This window comes from Amblyomma americanum, chromosome 1 (assembly GCF_052857255.1).
Source record: "Amblyomma americanum isolate KBUSLIRL-KWMA chromosome 1, ASM5285725v1, whole genome shotgun sequence".
NCBI classification, from domain to species: domain Eukaryota; kingdom Metazoa; phylum Arthropoda; class Arachnida; order Ixodida; family Ixodidae; genus Amblyomma; species Amblyomma americanum.
The window spans coordinates 254210728-254231921 of NC_135497.1; the positions used below are offsets into that span (position 1 = coordinate 254210728).

The window sequence follows — 21194 nt, forward strand, 5'->3', positions numbered from 1 at the left end:
TGTTCGTGCTGTCCACGTTTCATCGCACTGTTTCTGTGTACAATGCATTACCAACTAGCCCGGAACCTTGCTCTTCTGAATGGTGGTGCAATGGTTAAGCGATGCGCCATTGCCCTGATGGAAGGTGCTGCCACCAATGGGCCACATGCAAACCAGGTTGCTCTTCTCTCTCTCACAACCAATAATTATTTTGACGGTCGTCTGCCATGGTGGTCAGTTTACTTGCAATTCGGTGGGTGGGTTGTGATGACGCCACAAGATCGCGTGACCTGGGTGGCCCACCGAGGTTGCTTCTCCTGTAATTTTTCACACACAATGCTGACGCCAATGGATTTTCTGCAGAAGGAGAGCTTTAGCCCTATCACATTACATACACTTTGGCAAGACCTTGCAATTACATGAAAACTCTTCCAGTCTGCAGCACACAGGTTCAAGTATACCTACATCCATCACACAGGGTATACCTCAGCCATCAAAGAAGCAATAAAGCAAAACCTTGGAGGCCAACAAAAGATTAAATATAGGACTTGAAGACAAAGAAGCAAGTGACGCAGAGGGAAAATTTATGGGCATAGCATAAACGGACAAAAATAGACCAGCGCCAATTATAAAACAAATGCGAGTTGAGAATAATCTGGCTTAAATCAGAGGGACAGTCGGAGGCAATCAAGAAGTTCCTAACCCTAATGAGTGAATATCTAGCAGCGGAACAGAAATACACAGCAGAACAATTTAAAACGTAATTTTTTAAATAAGGTAGTCTCACTTTCTCATGGTTGTCAGCGCCTGCAAATCCTGACACTGGGGACACAATACATGAGTCAGTACAGGAATCCCTACAACTATATGGACATGATGCATGCCACGTCGCATAGGCACCATGCAATGGCTATAATGAGCATGACATTCACCAAGATGCGCAGATTTTATTAAAGTTACAGCTCAGAGCACGAAGGTGGTTTAAAATATACTAACAACAAAATAACAGTGCCGGTGATATCTATCACAGATGTCAGCAGCCGCTTTTGTCAGCAGCCCTACCGGAAGCGTAGCGGCCGCGTTGGGTATGATTTCTTCTTGAAACCATTTTAAAAGATGATCAAGGAAAGTTGACAATAAGAATCACTGTAATTTACTTAAAGAGCAAAAAGAAGGCTGCATTAAGTTGATATGAACAAAAATTAAGTGCATGTATAATGCTGGGACATAGTAATGAAATGCGGTATTTTCACTCTTGCGTCTAAAATGATAACTGTAACAAGAAAACATAGCGTGTCCCAATTATTCACTCAGACCTCACATTCTTTGCCAATTTAAAATATAAATTCCTCCTCAAAACAACGTGTTCTGCCCGCCGCCACTAGCAAGGTCTCTTAAAATATGCCAATATTTCTATACCTGTCTCTGACAGTAGACCGTCCCTTTAAAGGAAAGAAAAAAAGATGGACAGGGCTTCTGATATGCTGAACTGATGACCAATGTTCAACTGGAGAGACGGAGTGCATGCCAAGGCAAGGGAAGTATAACTGAAATGGGGAAAGGAGTTGGACGCAGTGATGAACTTAATAAAAATGCTGGGGTGCCTCTACATGTACAAATCGATGCAGCTGTAGATTACTCGAAGAGGTCCACAGTGAGCTTTACTGTTCTGGTGGTGGTGATGATCAATACATTACTGTTAGCAGAATGCAATGTTAGTGTATAGCAACCATCTTCTGAAGGGGTGAATGATAAGTGCTTATATCTACTAACATCAGCAGTGCAGCCAGCATCTACAATACACTGGCAGATATCAGTGGCTGATATCAATATCAAGGGAGCATGCAAAGTCCACTGCATTGAATTTTCTTTAAATATTTGCTAATTTTTCACTTTTCGCGAAAAGATGCAGATTTAAAAGTAACTGAGAATAACTATGACGTTCGGGCCACCACGGCGGTTCAGTGGTTATGGTGCTTGGCTGGGACCCGAAAGGCGCGGGTATAATCCCAGCTACGGTGGCTGCATTTTGATGGAGGTGAAGCACCTAAAGCCGATGTACTGTGCGATGTGAGTGCATATTAAAGAACCCCAGGCGGTCTAAATTATCTGCAGCCCTCCACTACGGTGTTCCCTAGAGCCCGAGTCACTTTGGGAAAAAGAAAAAAAAAGACTCTTGTTTTTAATAATTCAATGTTACCGGCAAAGCTTCTTGTCAATCCAATATGTGAACACAATGGACTTTGTACATACATACATACATACATACATACATACATACATACATACATACATACATACATACATACATACATACATACATACATACATACATACATACATACATACATACATACATACATACATACATACATACATACATACATACATACATACATACATACATACAAGTTTTATTCTCCACAAAGAAGTGGAAGGAGGCGGAGGGAAAAGCCGTACATTTGCGGCTTGAAAAATCCTCCGCCCCCTTACAGTGCATACAGCAGCAGAGCGGGACAATAGACAATCACATTTTTTTTTGTTGCAAAGAGGCAAAAAAAAATAAAAAAAAATAAACAGCACTATATCGCATCACAAAATAAAATAAGCCTAAATAAGAGTTTCAATAGAACACTGGGTTTGGACTCCTGGAAAAACATTTTTTGTTTTTGAAAAGTAAACAATGCAATGTAATTGACCATAAAGATAGACCTGTGCGTTCATTCACAAAGAGTATGAGTAGCAAAATATTTGTACATATTGGGAAGAGACATATTGGATACATCAGCGCCTTCTTTTTCTGCAGCATTCAGTAATCGCGGAAGGTTATACCGGAGTGTTTGTTGTCCATAGGCAGTACGACATTTTGGAACTTTCCATCGTTCTGGAGTTCTGGTACTGTAGATGGGATAATTGGGTTTTAGTTCTGCCATTTCAGTAAAAACTGTACTCTCTCGATGGCAGTCAGGCGCAAGTTACTAAACGTCAGTGCAAGTAGCTATAAAAATTACAATAATCAACACAAACTCCACAGAGGACAGCCCAGCAATCACTTGAGCTTTGGTGTTGACAATCCCAGGTGGAAATGCAGCACTGCAGCTGCTGACTGAATAACCTTGGCACGGATGGTTGTGAGGCCCAACCTGTAATTGGCATCTAATCTGTGGTTGCCGCCGAAAGAGAAATATTAGTTTCCACCTTCAGTACCCTTGACCCATAGAATATCTATAGGTGCAACCTGGTCTTTGGTGTTCGGGTTCTGCACAAAAGGAAGAGGCTAAATTAGTGCACTATAACAATTTTATCTTACATAGCAACAGCAAAAATGAAAAAATAGGGCTGCTTCACACACTTGCTGAATTTTCAGTGAGCAACTACAAGAAGGCTGGAATAATGCTACGCACAAAGCATCATTACCATATCAACAGCTGGCCAGAGGCATGTCAAAGAGCTGCGACAGGCTGCAGTTCTGGACTCAAGATTCACATATAACACTTGCAACAGAATACCTTGTACAACTTGCTGGCACAAGCAGCAAATGTGGCCCACAATGGGATAGCAAGCCTGCATAAACCTTAGGCTTAGCCTGTTCACAGATATCCTGTTGCTACAGTAAGGTGCTCGGAACTAAGCTTGGCCAAAAACACTGGATCGAGTGGCTACAATCATCTTTACAAAATATTAGAGCATATATGCTGCAGAGTAAAACTCAAACCAAGGCCAGCCTGCACTGTCTCCCAATGCAGCCAATCTGCCCATCTATGCCTGTTATGAAAGGGGCATGCTCTCTACATTAAAAGCCCTTAACAATCCAAGGGAGTCAACCGTCTTACCAAAAGATAAGTAACATGCTTCCCCAGAGTCCGGTTGCTTACATGTATGTACATTGTACTTTAAAGGCATTATAACCACACACACACACACACCAGAGAAAAGAGAATGGGACATAGCGACACTCACAACTGGTTTGTGATGGGCACTCTGTCCCGTTCTCTTCTCTCTGACGTGTGTGTGTGGTTTTGGAGCCTTTAAGGTGCAATGATCAATTACCAGCTAGCCCAACAAGAAGTTCTCTTAAGGCTTACATGTAACAGCTGCTTCCATTCACAGTACTATTCTTTTTCGAGCTACATAATTAAAAACTTGCGTAGAATAAGACAGGACGGGAGGGAGGAACACGCACACACACACGAGCGCTCGTGTGTGTGTGTGTGCGTGTTTCTCCCTCCCGTCCTGTGTTATTCTGCGCAAGTTTTTAATTATGTCGCTACACCAACTGGCCCAACGTTCTACCCTATTAAGCTTTTTCGAGCATTCATTCAGGAGTTTTAAGCTCGGCTTTCTAGTTTATTTGCGCCTCTGCAAAAGGTATGCATAACGTCATTCCTTCATGAAAGTGTGCTTCATTGTGTATCAGCTTTATTGCACGTTCCCTGAAGCACTGTCTCTGTGGTGCTGGTGAGTGCAAGTAATAGTGATTCTAAGTCTGTTGCATGCATATTACTACACTTTGAACACCGCTGCAGCTGTGATAATCATGCTTTAGCATAGCGTTACTCACAACGCACTACGGACATCCATTACATACTAGCAAGCAAAACTGTGGTTGAACCCATGAAAAATAATCTGTTCCCAGTCATGCCACTAGGTATAACAGGCTACATTCAATCAACAGGTGAGAGTGCACACCTGCCACAGCTCCAACCAAGCATTCGTTTGATGCTACCCCTCTGCACCCAAAAAAGAAAAAGTGAGAGAAGCAGAGAACAATAATGCTAAGTGTCTGATGTGTGCAAGAGAAACCACCATCGAGAGGGCACTGCTGGAAGAAGCACGACAAAACCAGTTGACTGCAACAGCTGCACCACCACCATTAATTAACCCTTTGAGATGCTATGTGCAGAATTTTGTACACAGCAAATGCTACCTTTTTTGAGCGTGTGCTACACCTAGCAGTGATTCTTTGTTCCAGGTGAACTTAGCATCCTTCACATCACAAAGTATTTGCTTTTCATGCAAACAATCAAATGCAGCAAATAACATTTCCCAAAATGATCAGCTTCGTCACGCATAATCCGCCACTTAACTCAGACCGCTCTTCCCAGCAATAATTACACCTTCCTAATTTCTACCATTACTATAGTCAAACCCAACTCAAGAACAAAGCGGCTTTTCCCTCCCTAAGGAGCCCCCTCCAGCCAATGATGTCGGCCAATTCTCATGAACCTGGTAGCGTCGAAATGAAGGGAGGAGCGTGACAATTCATGAAGGGGACTGTCCCCTTTCACCTGCCACTCCCTGCATAGTCACGCTGTAGCATGCTCATGACAATCAGCCGACACCATTGGCTGGAAAGGGTTCTTTTGATTGGAAAAAGTAGCTTCGTTCTTGAGTTGTATCTGACTATAACATTACGTGCCTCTTTTGAAAATACAAGAAAGTTTGGTTTATGGTGTATGAGGGTTTAAGTTCGCAAACTGACTCAGGCCATGAGAGATGCCGTAGTGAAGGGCTCCGGAAAGTTTGCCCACCTGGGGTTCATTAACGTGCACTGACATCGCACAGTACACGGGCCGCTAGAATTTCGCCTCCATCGAAATTCGACCGCCGCGGCCGGAATCGAACCCGCGTCTTTCGGGCCAGCAGTCGAGCGCCGTAATCACTCGGCCACCGCGGTGGCTTAATACTAGAAAGTGCTCCCCCATTCCAAAGGTGTTTAGCTGAAAATCCCTGGTATTTCAATGTTACAACTTTTTACCTCTGTGACACTTTGTACAAAATGTCGTACACGCTTATAAAGAATTCTCTTGGTATTTACTGTTGGAAAACTACCCATTAGCTTTTCTGAGGTCTGTATTCAGGCGAAAAAATAGTTGTCTGGAATCGAGAAGACAAGTAGTACCTGAAAAGAATTAAAGAAACTTTTAAAAATATTTTTGCAGAAGCCATCAAAACCAAAGCATCCCAAACACTTTGACCAGAAGAGTGTCAACAGCTAGTACGACAATCATTACTTTAGTCATAAATACAAAACCAGAACAACTTCAACTTGTTACCTCATATAAAACAATTATTGATGTTTCCACTCCTAAGCTTCCACCTGAATCAGCCTTATGGTGCAATGACCTTGTTTTCACAACCCTTGGGCAACCCTTTCTAGCATGACGAAAGAATAAGCACATAAGACAACAAACAGGCAAGAGCAACACAGGGACGAGCGTGTCACCTTATCCATTGTCTTGCATACTTTTTCTTTCACCTTAAATCCCAACTGGCCCAGCCCCTCATTCCAATGCCAAAATTTGGAACCACGTATCACTTAGGCTGATCCAGGACAAAGGAGAAAGGCAGAATTTTCTAGTAACTATTAGCCTAGACCTGAGAGGTAAGGTCTAGCAAGTAAGCCTGTTGTGATGACTGACTGGTGTGACTATATTATTGCGATAGCTCCAGAGGCCCCATTCATAAGAAAAGCCGGAATCTGTCCAGCCATGTCACGAGCAAGCAGGTGACCCAAATTAAAATACCTGCCCACCACGACAGGTGGTATCGAATTTAATTCAAATAAATTCAATGCAATTGCCACCTGCACACTATGGCACTGTGCATGAACTCATCGGTTGAGAGACAGCCTCCAGAAAAACTATATCTGCAAAAATGAGCCTTACAGGAGCTCGGGATAAACAACCTGGGTCTCACAGGCCCCACTGGTGGCTATGTTTAAATCAGCCACTTGCCAGGGCAGTGGCGCATTCCTTAAGCGCTGCATCATTATGCCAGTAGTAGTATAGGACTCCTCGCAATACTCTTAAGGGTAGGTAAAGGTTCGTCCAAGCTTTCCTTGAAGTGACTGCACAATGAGCTGGTTGCTGTCCAAGGCACGCTTCGCTCTGTAGCCGCTGTTACCTTGCTTCCTACAGCCCACATTGTCATCGGCACTGATGCCCTTCAAGCAACATGTCTACTCCGACGCGTCCTCACTGGTGGCTGGCATCCCACAACCCATTCGAATTGAATGGGTCCCACTCGAACTGCGGATTTCACAAATCTTTGCAGATTCTACAACCCGCCTGGGACTCTACCCGCATCAATACCTAGTTTCTCATCATGGATGATGCTACCCTCCTTCTCACAAAGCCCGCCGCGGTGGCTCAGTGGTTATGGCACTCGACGGCTGACCCGAAAGGCACGTGTTCGATCCCAGCCGCGGCGGTTGAATTTCGAAGGAGGCGAAATTCTAGAGGCCCGTGTGCTGTGCGATGTCAGTGCACGTTAAAGAACCCCAGGTGGTCGAAATTTCCGGAGCTCATCATTACGGTCTCCGTCATAGCCTTAGTTGCTTTGGGACGTTAAACCACCATATACCAAACCAAACCTCCTCCTCACAAGAAAGGAACACCCCCAGTACCACACACGTGCTTTTGTCCCTCTGTGTGTGATAACCCTCCCTCGCAGTCTTACCTGTGCAGAGGAGGGTGTGGTTAGGAACATCCAGGTCGGGGTTGCCCTTACTTCTGCCGTCACTCTGACGTGGCATCATTTCCGACACTTATATCCCCGCCCAGGGTATCCTGTCTGAAACTGCCAAAATACTGAGACTGATATTCACCACTTGTGAGTTTGTCCGGTGCAGAAACCGACGAGAATTTGGCATCTGGCAGCCGCAGGTCTCCTGCAAAACCAGCTAACCTCATATATTGCTTGGATGCAGAGGCCACATCCTAGCTCCCTCCTCAACTTCATTAGACCGGGCCACCTTTTCTCATTCATTTAACACCCCCTCCCCTTTTTTCTTTTTTCCTTCACAACTCCCTTTATGCCCTGAGGCAATAAATAACGTTATCAAAAAAATAATAGCAACACCATTACACAACTGCTTCTACAGATAAAATAAAAGAAGAAAAAAAACGCAGATACTTTGCACCAAATCGCTTTCCTGCTGTTCTACTCACTTTAGGAATGGAAAAGAGAGAGTATTTTATTGCAGCAAAGGCAGGAAGGCTGGTCGGAGGTTAATGGATAGCCAAAGGTTGGGGGGAGGGCAAAAAAAGGTCACCTGGGTATCAGAGATGGACGATGGCTGCAGATTCGACTAGTGGGTTAATTTCCAAGTGGAAGTCAAGAGCTGCCTTAATGGAGTGAGGTGGGTCATAAGCCCGTCTGCACCTCAAGAATGTGAATGATGGGGCTTCACAACTGCAGCCAGGCCACAGGTGCACACACCGGATGCACATGATGTCTGTACAGGGTCAATCACACTTAGAAAGAACACGGCTACGCGTGGCTACGTACCTGCGGAGTGCCACTGCGTCTAACCCTTTCATGAATAAATGCAGAGTGGCGTACGAGAAGAGAGACCACAACAAGGTTCTTTGTGTCACCTGCCCCTTTGCATGAGTTTGCTACTAGCTTGATCGCAATAGGTTTGATTTTATGGGGGTTTAACGTCCCAAAGTGAGTCAGGCTAAGAGGGACGCCGTAGTGAAGGGCTCCGGAAATTTCGACCACCTGGGGTTCTTTAACGTCCACCGACATCGCACAGTACATGGGCCTCTAGGATTTCGCCTTCATAGAAATTCGACCGCCGTGGATGAGATCAAACCCGCCCGAGCACCATAACCCCTGTGCCACCGCAGCGCCTTGGTTGCAGTTGGAGCTGTGCTCCCTCTATGTGTGATTTACCCTGTACACAGACAAAGTAGTTATGTACAGCGAACCAACAAATACCAAATTTCAGGGCATGCAAAGATTGCGCGCTACATCCGGCAATTCGACATCGCACAATTTATGCACAAAACGCTTTTCTTAATTGTTAGTTATTTGCAGCTCGGTTAGTAAACACATTTCACATTTGAGGTTTCATGAAAATACCAAGCATGGAACCGTGAAAAATACACTCATGCCTATTTTTATGTAGCTTTAACCACTTCTAAATTCAGAAAAAGTGCATCATATCTAGAGTGACTAAAAAAACTTCTACACATTTCATAAGTTAATTTCAATAAAAACAATGACTAGACAAAGTACTCTCACATGCCGAGTCTGCATTCAACAAAATAAATACCGCTTCCTGCTTTAAAGAGCTCACTGCTTTACCTGTTGATAAAGTCCAACTTCTTCACCCAGCTAAAGTGATATGAAATACAGTCGGATACAACTCAAGAACGAAGCGGCAAATGCCCTTAAAGGAACCCCTTCAGCCAATGACAATAACCAATTCTCCATTTCTGCCCCTTTACCGATCCACTTGGACCAACTAGCATGAAATTGCAGGGGTTGCAGATGGAAGAGGAATACCAGGGCTTCATCAGAATAACCGCGGCAACATGAAAACTGGTCTACACCATTGGCTGGAGGTCCTCCTTTGAGGGGCATCTGTCGCTTCGTTCTTGAGTTGCACCCTACTAAAGAAGGGAAGACAACAGCAGCACTTATTTTCAGGCCATGGTAAAATCAAAGGAGTGCTCTCCATAACTGAAGGAGCCACAGATGTTGTCGATGCTACTTTCTCCTCCTCAATACGAACTGCAAGGAAGCTATATACCGGCAGAAACGAAAGCAGAAACGTTTTGGGGGTGTCTGTAAAGGCTCCAAATTTGATATGTCACTGTTAGGTACAATACAAGCACTGCACTTTGCGATGAAAACTTCCATGCAGCTATTGGTGTGATTTGGGGCATAATTCACTAAATCCAACTTTCACCGTTCAAGAAAACCGCTAAATTGAAGCGAGTGCCCTTGGTTCATCTTTCCTTAATACACTAAAAGTTGACATTTAATACAGTACATACTCCCTTTCGTAATAACACGTTAAAACATTAGATCACTTCCACCAACAATGACCACACCTGTGGCATGTTATCGTGGCAGACACTGACACCCTCATGCAAATTCATATCTTATGCTCCACTCCCTTAGTTTGGACGAAGGGCCATAGGTTTTCAATAGGTCGTTTGCACATGAGCAATCAGGCATAACAGACAACATAAATAGTGCAGCTCGGCGCAGATGGCAATGACCTTAGACAAGCGTGTACCCTTTCTGCGGCTAGACTGCAAGCCAACATGCATCCATGCATCTGTGCAGTAAAAATTAAATGAAAAAGGTTAGCACACATTACAAGCAGGGGTGCGTAAACATAAGTTTCCTGACGAATGACGAAAGCAAGAAATGGGCTATCGCTAACATTACCAGAAAGCGCGAGTAAAATTGTGTAAAAAAATGTGTCCTACAGCACGCACACTAAGAGTACCAGTGTGTATTTTCACCATTAGCCGAAATACCTGCACCGGCTAATTGTTCGACTTGGACCCAAATAGATATTCGACGGCAGCATTTAGACCTTACAGGATGCAATGTCCAGTCAATGTGGTCACGGCAGTCCGGGCTCGATGCCTGAAGCGTACGATGTTATTGCACACAAGAAATGGCTTAAATATAGCCAAACTTCATCTGCTGTGCGACAAATTACCTCTTTCTGCGCACTAAATATATCTGTAAATTTTCCTCTAGGAGCCCGATTTGCCCCAAGTCATATAAAGGTTTCTTTTTATACCAGAACATCGTAGGAACCAGCAATACAAGGTTGCGTGCCAACACCCGTGCATTCGAACTCGTCGTCGATTGCCCTTAGTCAAATTACTTATGCGAATGTTAAAAATAAACCACTAAAGGAGCGGCGCTTAGGCTGGTAATATAACAAACACCTATAATGTCGTAACTTTAAACACAGTAACGGTATCGCCCAACGTGCGAACTTCAAAAAGCACGGATAGCGCTCGGCTGCGGGAAACAAACAAGTACGGTAACATATCACTCCGACGAGGCGAACAAAGCGAACGCCTGTGAAGCAACCTGCACTTACTAACCTGAAGTAACTACAATGAATCTCACTTTGTCTTCGTCGTAGTGAGTAACAGGAATTGGGCGCGTTATAACATGCAGTGGCACTTCGTACACATTGGAGATGTTAGCAGAGTGCACGCTGGAAATGTTTGTACCACCTGAGGCACTGTTCGCGATGACATTTTGCACATTCCCCAGTCCAGCTGCTGTAACGAAGGAGTTAAAATCAAGATATAAAACTGTTTTTCCGAAGGCATCAGCACCATCCGCGATCACGTCAGTTTCAGCCATTTTGAAGCCGAAGCGTCTAGGCAGAGCCGGGAACCGGTCTTTTTCTTTGTGTTTATTTCAGTCCGTCCCCCGCATAACTAGCTCCGGTCATTCCCTAGAATTCCCTGTCCTTAGCAACATTTGTTTCTGTTGTTTCTCATTTAAATAAAAAATTTGAATACGATCGCAGTACAAAGCATATCAATTTAAAAACACATTTTTATGTTTCTGTTTTTATGTGAATTGTTGGTAAGTTGCTATTATAGTCGGGTACAACTTAAGAAGGCAGCGGCATTTGCCCCTCAAAGACGGATGCACACGAGCCTCCGCCAATAGGCGCGCACTTCAGGTGACGTCATGAGCCGACCGGCCGGTGACCCCGCCGACGGAGAACATGCCTAACATGGCCGCCCTCGCTTCGAACTGTGCCGGGCCGCGTCAGCTGTGTGCGTCTCCCATCGTCAGAGTTGCATCGAATTTTTTGTGGGCGTCTGTCATGCGGGGAATATTATTGCAAGCTTACGATGCACAACTTGTGCCGCGTGCGTTTGTTCTAAGCCGTGAGGCGACGAAAAAAGGTTACAGCGAACATCGGTGACTGCGCTGCGCTGCGCTTCGTCTGGAAACAGGATCCCGCAGCGGCACACCGCTGCAAACAAATATTGTGCGTGTTTGTTCTATGGTATTTTGTTTTGCTCCTAAGTGAAGTTACGACGAGGAGAATTTGTCAAAGTCTGGTACCTACTGTGAGCGGCGGGTGTGTTTGTGTACTGTGCCCCTGCGTTTCTCGTAGGACGTGGCGAAGTGATGGAGTGAAACCATTCTCAGGATAAATGAGAAAAGCGTGCGCGGATGAAACCAACCTACGTGTTCCTCAACCGAAAAGATTTGCGGAAGCAACCTCCAACGCAAAGATTTGTTGCAGCCAGCTCAGCGCGCAAATGATCGATCGTTGGCAGCAGTATGATAAGATAGCTGAGCGTCTAGCAGGACGTCGTTCGAATGTTGTGAAGAACCGTCGATTGATCACTTTTAACCAGTGCTAACAATCAGTGACTAACGCGCGCTGCTTGAGCGAATGTCACTAGGATTATTAACGGTCAGGCGTGTGGGAGCAGTGTTTGTTTCCTTAATGTCAGCCTTAGTACTAATATAAAATTATGACCGATACACTGGTGCCTTTACAAGGGAGGTTGGCATGAATTCGCGTCTCTGTATTGATCAGAAATATTCGCTCACTGCACGCGCCAGCTGTAGAATGCCTGCTGTGACACAATCGCACATCAGTTGTGCTGCCAGCGCTCGACTTGCTTTCAAGCAACACAGCTTTGCGCTGCTTTTCGATTGTTATGATATGTTGCTACTAAAAAATTCCTATGACAGTGAAGGCAACAGAGCCAAAATGTACAGTAAAAAAAAAGTACGACAAAGTAGGCACAGCTGCTTGTGAACTGACTCCTAATACCTCTACTCTCGTCTGCATTAAATGTGTGTGCATGTTTTCTTGCGTGTTTGTTTATATTTGTTATTTTCCCCTTTTTTGCATTTTAGATCTTAGTTTTCGCGCTCACGTTTGTGTGCATGTGTGTGAATATGTGAGTGCTTCTGTGCGTGTATGTGTTTATTATTCCTATTTGTGTCCTTTTATTTTTGTGTTTGTTCTTGTAAGCATGCTGCATCCACCTCTTCCTTTACAATTTCATTAACTCGTCTCATTCAAAGCACCAAGCCCTGTGAATAGCAGGGCTGGCCTCTTCGGTGTCATTAAATCCTTACACTCTTGTCTACATTGCCTCCTCAGTCTGCCATCTTGCTGTGTTTTCTGCTAATATTCTGACCTAGCGTCTTGTGCTGTTGTCGCAACGTGATTAACCAACTTGCGCTAAAGAAACTTCTATCAGCTGTGACAACAGAAATATTGACAGATACAAAATGTTAAAAGCATGACGTGGCTAGCGCAATAACTTCGTCTCTTACCCCTGTTAATGTGTTTATGCATCAGTGCATACAGCACCTCGCCAGGAGTGCACATGAAAGGGTGCCATACTGTGCAACACCTTCTTGCGATGTTGTTGCATTCAGTCTTAATAAATAGATGGTTTCGCTGCCCGTTACATGTGGGGGTGCACATAACATTGTGCAGTGGATTATCATTTCCTGTCTTGACGCTTTCATCATTACAAATGCAGTTTTCTAGTGAATGGAGTCCAGCAAAGCAGTGCTGTGAGAGGTTTTGCAGCTTTCACCATTTATTTCCTCACCAATATCACTGTCTGAATCTGGCCGTCATATTGCCTACGGCTTGTAATGAAAAAAAGTGACTCACTAAAATACGTTCAACATTGCTGAGCATTTTTCCGGTACGTAAATATGACAAAAAAATGCCGGCAAAGTTATTCACGATAATTATAGTGCTTCAATTCGCGTTAATGCCAGAGTCAGATAAATGAATTAAAAATTGGCTATGACAAGGCTGCGATTTTTAGTGCCGACTGCTAACAGAGCCATAAAGCGTGCTCTGACTACTGTTATTTCAACATGGGGCCCGTCAAACTCGACGATGGCTGCCTGAATGAACATTTTGGGCCTCAATAAGCTAATGATGTTTTATATTTATTCTCTTATTCTCATTACTTGTGTGAGCCAGATAACCAAATTAAACAATGCAACCACATGAATGGGCTTTGGCGTGCAAGCTGCCAACAGTGGCTGTCAGTATCGTGTCGAATACTGGTGTCGCAGAAGCACTGGCTATGACATGACTGCGATTTCCAGAGCAGACTTCTAACAGAGCTGTAAAGCGTGCCTTGAATACTGTTATTTCAACATGGGGCCCGTCAAACTCGATGGTGGCTGCCTGAATGAGCATTTTGAGCCCACCGAAGATAATGAGAGTTAACAGTTGTGTTTCAATTTAGATGTATCAGCATTTAAACATGTTTCTACGCCACTTCTTAAACCGAGCACAATGTGTGCAGGACGTTGCTTATCAGAATTGAGCTTCTATTGTAAAGAATACACCATAAATGGAACTGCTTATTTATTTCAGAGGTTACGGAATAGATGGTGTGTGTTGCGAACCAACCGGAAAAGTTTTGTTAATCCTAATAAAGGCTGTTCTTTCGTTAAAAGAAGCCGTTATGCTTCGTCCAGTGGCTCAATGCCAGACAGCTCACAGTCGGAGTCGCTTTCTTCAGTGTCATCTTCACCCAGCTGGATGATGATGGGTTGAATGTGCTCAATCCTAGACGTGTCAAGTCTGAACTTTGCCTCCTAGTCCATCACGTGCTGAATACTCTTCGCCCAGTCTTCCGCCGCTACGTGCTTGATTTTCTCCCTCAAGATGGCGTCGACCGTGGACAGCTTGAAGTCTCTGTTGTCCGCAGTGATGCCATTTTTAACCTTGGCCCACACAAGCTCAATGGGATTAAATTCGCAGTGGTACGGCGGGAGCCTGAGTACAATGCAACCGGCGCTTACAGCTGCATTGTCTACGATGTAGCTCAGAAAACGTGACTTTACAGATGCCACCTGCTCAAGCAGCTGTTTCGTTATCATCCTTCCAGCGTTGGTGATGTTCTTGCTTGCGAGCCACTCCTGTATCTTCTCCTTCTTCCAGGCCGTCGTTGGCAATTTCTCTTCTTGCCGGCTATGATAAGGTGCATTTTCTAAAATAATGACGCGACCAGCTGGCAACTTCTGCAGGACGCCATTAAACCAGCCCTCAAAGCGATTGCCGTTCATTTCATCGTGGTAGTCGCCTATCTTTTGGCCTCGGAATACATCCAAGCAGCCGTCGACGAAGCCATCCTTGCTGCCGATGTGCGTGACGATCAGGCGCTGACCGTTCCCAGAAGGTTGATTTAGACCCGTCGTTAGGCCATTTGCTCGAGCGAACAGGCGTCTGCGCTTCTGCACCACGGTGTCTGTCCACACGATCGACCGAGTGTGTCCCGCCGTCACCCATGTCTCGTCCAGGGAAAAGATCATTTCGGCCTTCAGCTCGGTAGCGCTCCACATCTCAGAGGTAGCGATTCCGCCAATCGGTGATGTCATCGCGGTCGATAAGCAGCGAGTTGCGGCTTCTCTTTTCGTGCTTGAAGCCGATCTCGTCAAGCAGACGACGCACAGTACACCGCCTTAGTGATGGGAGTTCCATACGCTCCGAGAACTCGTTAGTGATCTTCTAGACCATCGGTATCTCGTTGCGGCAAAAGAAATCGTGCACACATTACCTCAGCGCGCACAACGTGAAGCTGTCAAACTTCGCGCTGCGTCTTCTCTTCTCCGCATTGCGTGGGCGCTTTCGTGACGGCGTCGTCAGTTTGCCACCCGAAAAATGCGAAGCTTTAACTTCCTCCCTCACCCTGAACACAGTCCTTTCGCTGACACCGAGCATGTCAGCGACAAACTTGCTCATCTCCTCTACGCTGCGTTCAGGCTCCCTGTTAGGCCAAAACGTGTAGCAGTGGAAGATCATGTTGCGTGAATCGCTGTTCAGGATGCGGCCGCTCTTGCTCTTGCCGAGGCACCTTGGTGGTGTGATCATCGATGCGACACAAGGCTCGTTCGGCAACAAAGGCTCGCGTTCCGATGACACCTCGCTGGGCTCCATGGCGGAAAAGAGGTACAGAATGCCGTGCGCGAACGTGCGTGAACTCACGAGATTGTAGGTTCGCAACCGCAAAAAAAAGAAACAAGTACAAATTGAAAAATAAGCCTCACACATTAAAAAATAACCTTGTGAAAACACACAAAAAGTACATAAAAATCCTATGCTATTGAGCCAGACTGTTTTGTAATTACGCGCCCGGTGCCGTCGAATTCGCTCCGTAGCAGACGGCACACAGCGTTGCAGAAGGCACGGAGTTATTTTTCGCTCGCGATCTGCCATGTCCTGAAGCATTTGCATCATGATAGTTTTGCTAAACCACTCACGAAGATACACAAATCTTATTTATACCGAGAAATACGCGTTTTAGAAGCAGTCTCAATTTTTTTGAGCGGGACTATTTCTTTATTCGCGGAGGCAATTGGCTGCTGCGCTTCGGTCATCTGGATGGGGCCTCTCCTGTCTTGTAAAGTTGTACCCGACTATAGTAACTTTGCACGCTTATCTCGAAAGTTCGCTATCAGCTTTAAATTGAGCACGGCCGACAGCTGCGGGCATTCTGTTCGACGACCGCTGAGCACGCTTGTCGCTTCGCTGCCGCCGAGTGATTCAGTCCATTTTGGGTGCAAGTCAGCCCAATAAACAGTTTTCTTTTAGAAGACCTTTTGTCCGTCTTCATCGCTGCTTCGACTGCCGTCACCAATACGTGACAATATTGCGAGTTGTGCTCGTGCAAGCAGAGGCAGCTCTCTACCTATCCAAACCTAGGCTTTTCGCCTAACTAGCTAGATCTGAGAATCCCAGTGAGGTCCACTATTGCTAGGGAGCCCCCCAACACTATAATTCTTCGGAGTCCGACCTGATGCCGCCATAAAAGCATGGTTTTCTACCCCACTGACCTACACAGAACCCCTTTGATTTGTCAAGGTTAAGAGACACCCGAATTATCACAAAACTACTCAGTTGCACGTGAAACCTCGAGCACAGTCTTTTTATCAGAACAGAAAATGGCAACGTCATCATCATAAGCCAAAATCTTAATTTCACATTGCGATAGAAGTCACGAAAAGTTGTGTTCTTGATGATACTACGACAAGGCTCAAGATATAAAGCAAATATCAAAGGCGGTGGCGGGCAGCCCTGTCAAACAGATGTTTTAAGTTGAATAGATATTGTAAAGTTTTTATTTATCGTTTATTTATTGATTTATTCATTTATTTATTTATTTATTTATTTATTTATTTATTTCGTTTACCCTCATGGCAATAGGCATTATAGAGGGGAGTGGTTGCATAAATAATAAAAAGAAACAACATACAAAGCAGCAACGAAATTAGTAATACAGAAATGATGGCTCCTAGTCATCTTGTAGCCTTGTAGTGGCCGCCTTATAACATAGTTCTATGCCTTTAAGCAAGACATCATCAATGTTGCACTCTCCAATACAGCAAACAAAAAATCTTCACGCACCTTATCAAAAGCCTTTGCCAGATCACTCTCAATTAGAGCCAGTTGACTGACCTAATCTGACACCGTCTCTAACATGGAGCGTGCAATTTCGATATTGTTTTGGGTACTACCTCATTTGGTCCTGCACACTTGGTGCGGCCATAATACATCTAATGCCACAAACTGCAGACGAGTAGAAAGAGCCTTCGCAAATACCTTATAATCCACATTGCATAAGGATATCGGGCGACACCCTTCAACAGTCCGTGTGCTGTGCGATGTCAATGAACGTTAATGAAGCCCAGGTGGTCGAAATTTCCGGAGCCCTTAAATACGGCGTCCCTTATAGCCCGAGTCGCTTTGGGAAGTTAAACAACCATAAACCATTAACGAAACTTTCAACAGCTTTGAGCCGATCTGCATCTCTGCTTTTCAGGATCCGTATGGTGCGACCAATGTAGAATGTGGGAAGCAAAAAAAAAGGCCCATGTCATAAGCTGTCATGCAACAAGGCCGGTGCTAAGCTAGGCATAAACGCTTTATAGAACTCATTACGTAGACTGTTCGGGCCAGGAAGCTTCTGATCCTGTAGAGAATAAATTGCCAAATTGACCTCATCTAAAGGAATACACCCCTCAATGGCTGCACGATGCTCATCTCCAAGACGAGGAAATGTTTCTTTTAAGTGACTGAAATCGGACCCACTGATCGACACGAAGGTTTGTTGGATCAAGCGTGCTACGCGCGCACCTAGTGAACGCGTTGTGCTCTGCATGACATATTGACGTGCGTTTGGGATGTGTAATAATGTTATAGTAATTAAAAATCAAGCCGAATATAAATATGCAAATTAGACGTCAGAAATTGCCCGGAATAAAAAGGTGGTTTCATGGTGCTTCATTGTACTGAAACAAACGGTGTATATGTGCATGAGTAAAAATGAGGAAGAAAAACAGAAATGCAAGAGGAAAATGGAGGAGAAGGCCCTATCGCGTCTACTCTTAAGGCGAAGCTCAAGGCTCCTCCTAAATATTTTGTTAGACTTTTGCCGCTTATATGGTTTATATCCCTTTACCGATGCCGTTCTCGGTTTCAAGGTCATCGGGACTGCACTTATTGATCGTGGACTGCTCAAATAATCATTGAAGTCGCAAGCGGAGCGCCGAGAGCACGTGTGGGAAGCATGCAAAGACATCCCCAATTCAGTTGCGACATGTCTCTCCTACACCGCTTTCCTGCCGACCTAGAATTAAATTGCCAGTAGACGTCTTGCGTAAACGGGAAAGTCATCGTGCCAACTACGTACTCTCGGATATGTTCAACAGATTTCGTAGATGGCAGGCGCACGGAAGAAAATCCGTTACTGGTATTGAACCTGGGATAAAAACGAAGGGCAAGTAATTTTTCTACTTTACCCCATCGCGCATTATTCAACAAGATCTTTTTCCCGTTACCGTGAAATTACCGAGACGATGGCGTAACAGCGATGATAAGTATTGCTCCGTTTTGTATTAAATTTGACCTGGTTATCAGTGGTATTATCCGGGTGCCGCACCAAGACTTTCACTCATTGTGGGTAGGTTCTCAAACGCAAACTCGGTTTGTACTTTGCAATAGGAATATGGTCACAATAGGGGCACTGCAAATATCTGGTCAATCCTTTACGTTATCCACCAGTTCTTTTCAGCGAATGTGTGCATGATCAGCCACCTGGGAAAAAAAGCAAATAAATAAGGAAAGACTACCCACGCACCATCTCGGCACTAGTGATCGCTCCCACTGTACACTCAAATGTTCGTAACCTGACTTCGGCACCATATCTTAGTGCCAGTTTCTCACCAATGTCCGTTAAATGGGAGATTTTCCGCGGCTGACGCTCAGCGCGATCATTGACTTCGATCAGGACCAGGTGCGAAAATGCCCGTCAGCGCATATTCAGTACCCCTAGATGGACGAGGCAAATCAGCAGCCTAATGTTACGGCATATCCCAGGAAGTAAAAGGCATGATTTATATGTTTACTTTTACCAGGACAGTACGTGAAACCTCACAAGCAAAGTTAAACGATAGTCATGTGATGTGACTTGCTTAACTTCAAATTCTTACATGCGATATGCAATTAGCTCGCTATTAAGATTTGACGGGCAAAATCCGGAGATATACTCTACTACACGAAACAGGCTGATCAGTGTTCGGCAGGTGTATTGCGGCGAGGCACACTCCTAGAAAAAAAGGTAGTAAAAACGTAATTACTGGCTGTTAGTATCGTTTTTGACTATTACTTCATTTGTACTACCTCGGCACCAACTCACCGGAAGCGGAGGTGGTTAATGCGGCTGCTACTCGTATGACACCACCCAGAACAAATGTCGGGAAAACGCATACAATTGAGGCACATATGTCGGTGGTTGGAATCCGGTCAGGAGCTAGCCTCCAACCTGACTAAGAGAGGTATGCTATATACTACAACGAAAAATCGTATGACATTACCCGCACCGGTGTACAACAAATGGTTGCGTCACAATTTTGATACGAAAATAGCGAAAAATTCCTTCCACATGGACGTCAGCCAGTGGTGCGCTCCCATTCCGCGCTCTCCTGCTCGCATGTGTGGCGCCCGCCTACGCGTTAATAGTGGGCCGTCACTCTGCAGTCACTCTGCCCGTCTGCGCGCTGAAGTTTGTTCATTTCAGTTTCCGGTTCCGGCTCCCCCCCCCCCCGGATCCCGGCCCCCCCAGCGACTACGGAGGACGAGCCGTCCCTGCCCCTGCGCCAGGCCTGCTGCCTTGGTGTCCAGGGCTCGTTGCCCATGGCCCTCCGACCTCCTGCGATGCACCCCACGAAGGCGCATTGTTTCTACTTCTCCGTGTCGGAGCCAGTTCCGGCAGACGACCTCATCGACGCCATCGAGGATGTTGTCGGTTTCGGGGGGCTGCAGTACCCGCAGCACGTCGGCGGAACGAATTTCCTTTGTGCCGGGAGCTCGATGGCTCAAGCGACGAAAATGGTGGCGGCGGGGAGCTTCCTCGTCCCTAGAAAAGAAGAGCCACTGGCGCAAATGCCCGCGCCAGTGATTTGTGTGACGATGTCCGCCTCCCGCCAACTGTCACGGACGACGCCCTGGCTGCAGCCCTGGGCGCCTACGGAAAGGTGCGCGCGGTGACGGAGCCCGTCTTCAAGAGCACGGGCTACGTCCGGAACGGCTGCCAGATGGTGAAGCTGGAGATGCAGCGGGCGCCGCCGAACTTCCTGACCGTCGCGGGCTACCGCGCCATGGTCGAGTATCGTGACATGAAGCGGGTGTGCTCGCAGTGCGGCGGAGAGGGCCACCTTTGCGCCAACTGCACTGCCACGCGGTGCGGCCGTTGCGGCGCCTACAGCCACGAGACGGAGTCATGCCAGGCGGCGTGAAAGCGCTGTGGGGGTCACCACGCGACCTCTGACTGCGTGTAGCCCATCTCGTACGCCGCTGCAGCTGCCGCCGGTGCCAGCAGGGCGGCAGAGGAGACGACGACCGGCTGCATCGACACTGCTGCCCAGCGGGACGAGACCGTAGCTGAACCCGCTGACGACCAGGCGGTTAAGGAGGCGACCGACAACTCGTCGGCCCAGTCCGAGGGGGAAGAGCGGTCCGAGGGCGCCTTTGACAACGAGGGGTCGGCCTCGCAGGACTCGGGTGCCTCACTGCTCGAGTCGCCCCAGGATGAGCATCCCAGCCTGGAGCCGTCCATTTTCGACGCGCCAATGGCGGCACAGACCCAGGACATCGGGGCGGGCAGTGAGTCACCGACGACCTCATCCCAAAGTGATGCCCTGAACACACCAGTCAAGCGCAGCGACAGCGCGAGCGAGGCGTGCTCGCGTCGACGCACATCCCGGTCGCCCTGCACCCGTGCGCCGCGAAGAGGTTGCGAGCAGGCGTTCGGAAAGTCCTGGACGTAGACGAGCCCAAACGCCAGCACTCGTTTTCGGACAGCGGCGCTACGTCGTCGATAGCTCAAGCACTGAAGAAAAAGGTGAAGACGGCGGAGGAGGAGAGC

The 21194-nt window shown here is 46.2% G+C and overlaps 1 pseudogene; it reads right to left on the bottom strand.

The window, feature by feature from the left end:
- Positions 1-3028: 3028 nt before the first annotated feature.
- LOC144116910 (sulfiredoxin-1-like) lies at positions 3029-11115 on the bottom strand (annotated as a pseudogene).
- Positions 11116-21194: the final 10079 nt, after the last annotated feature.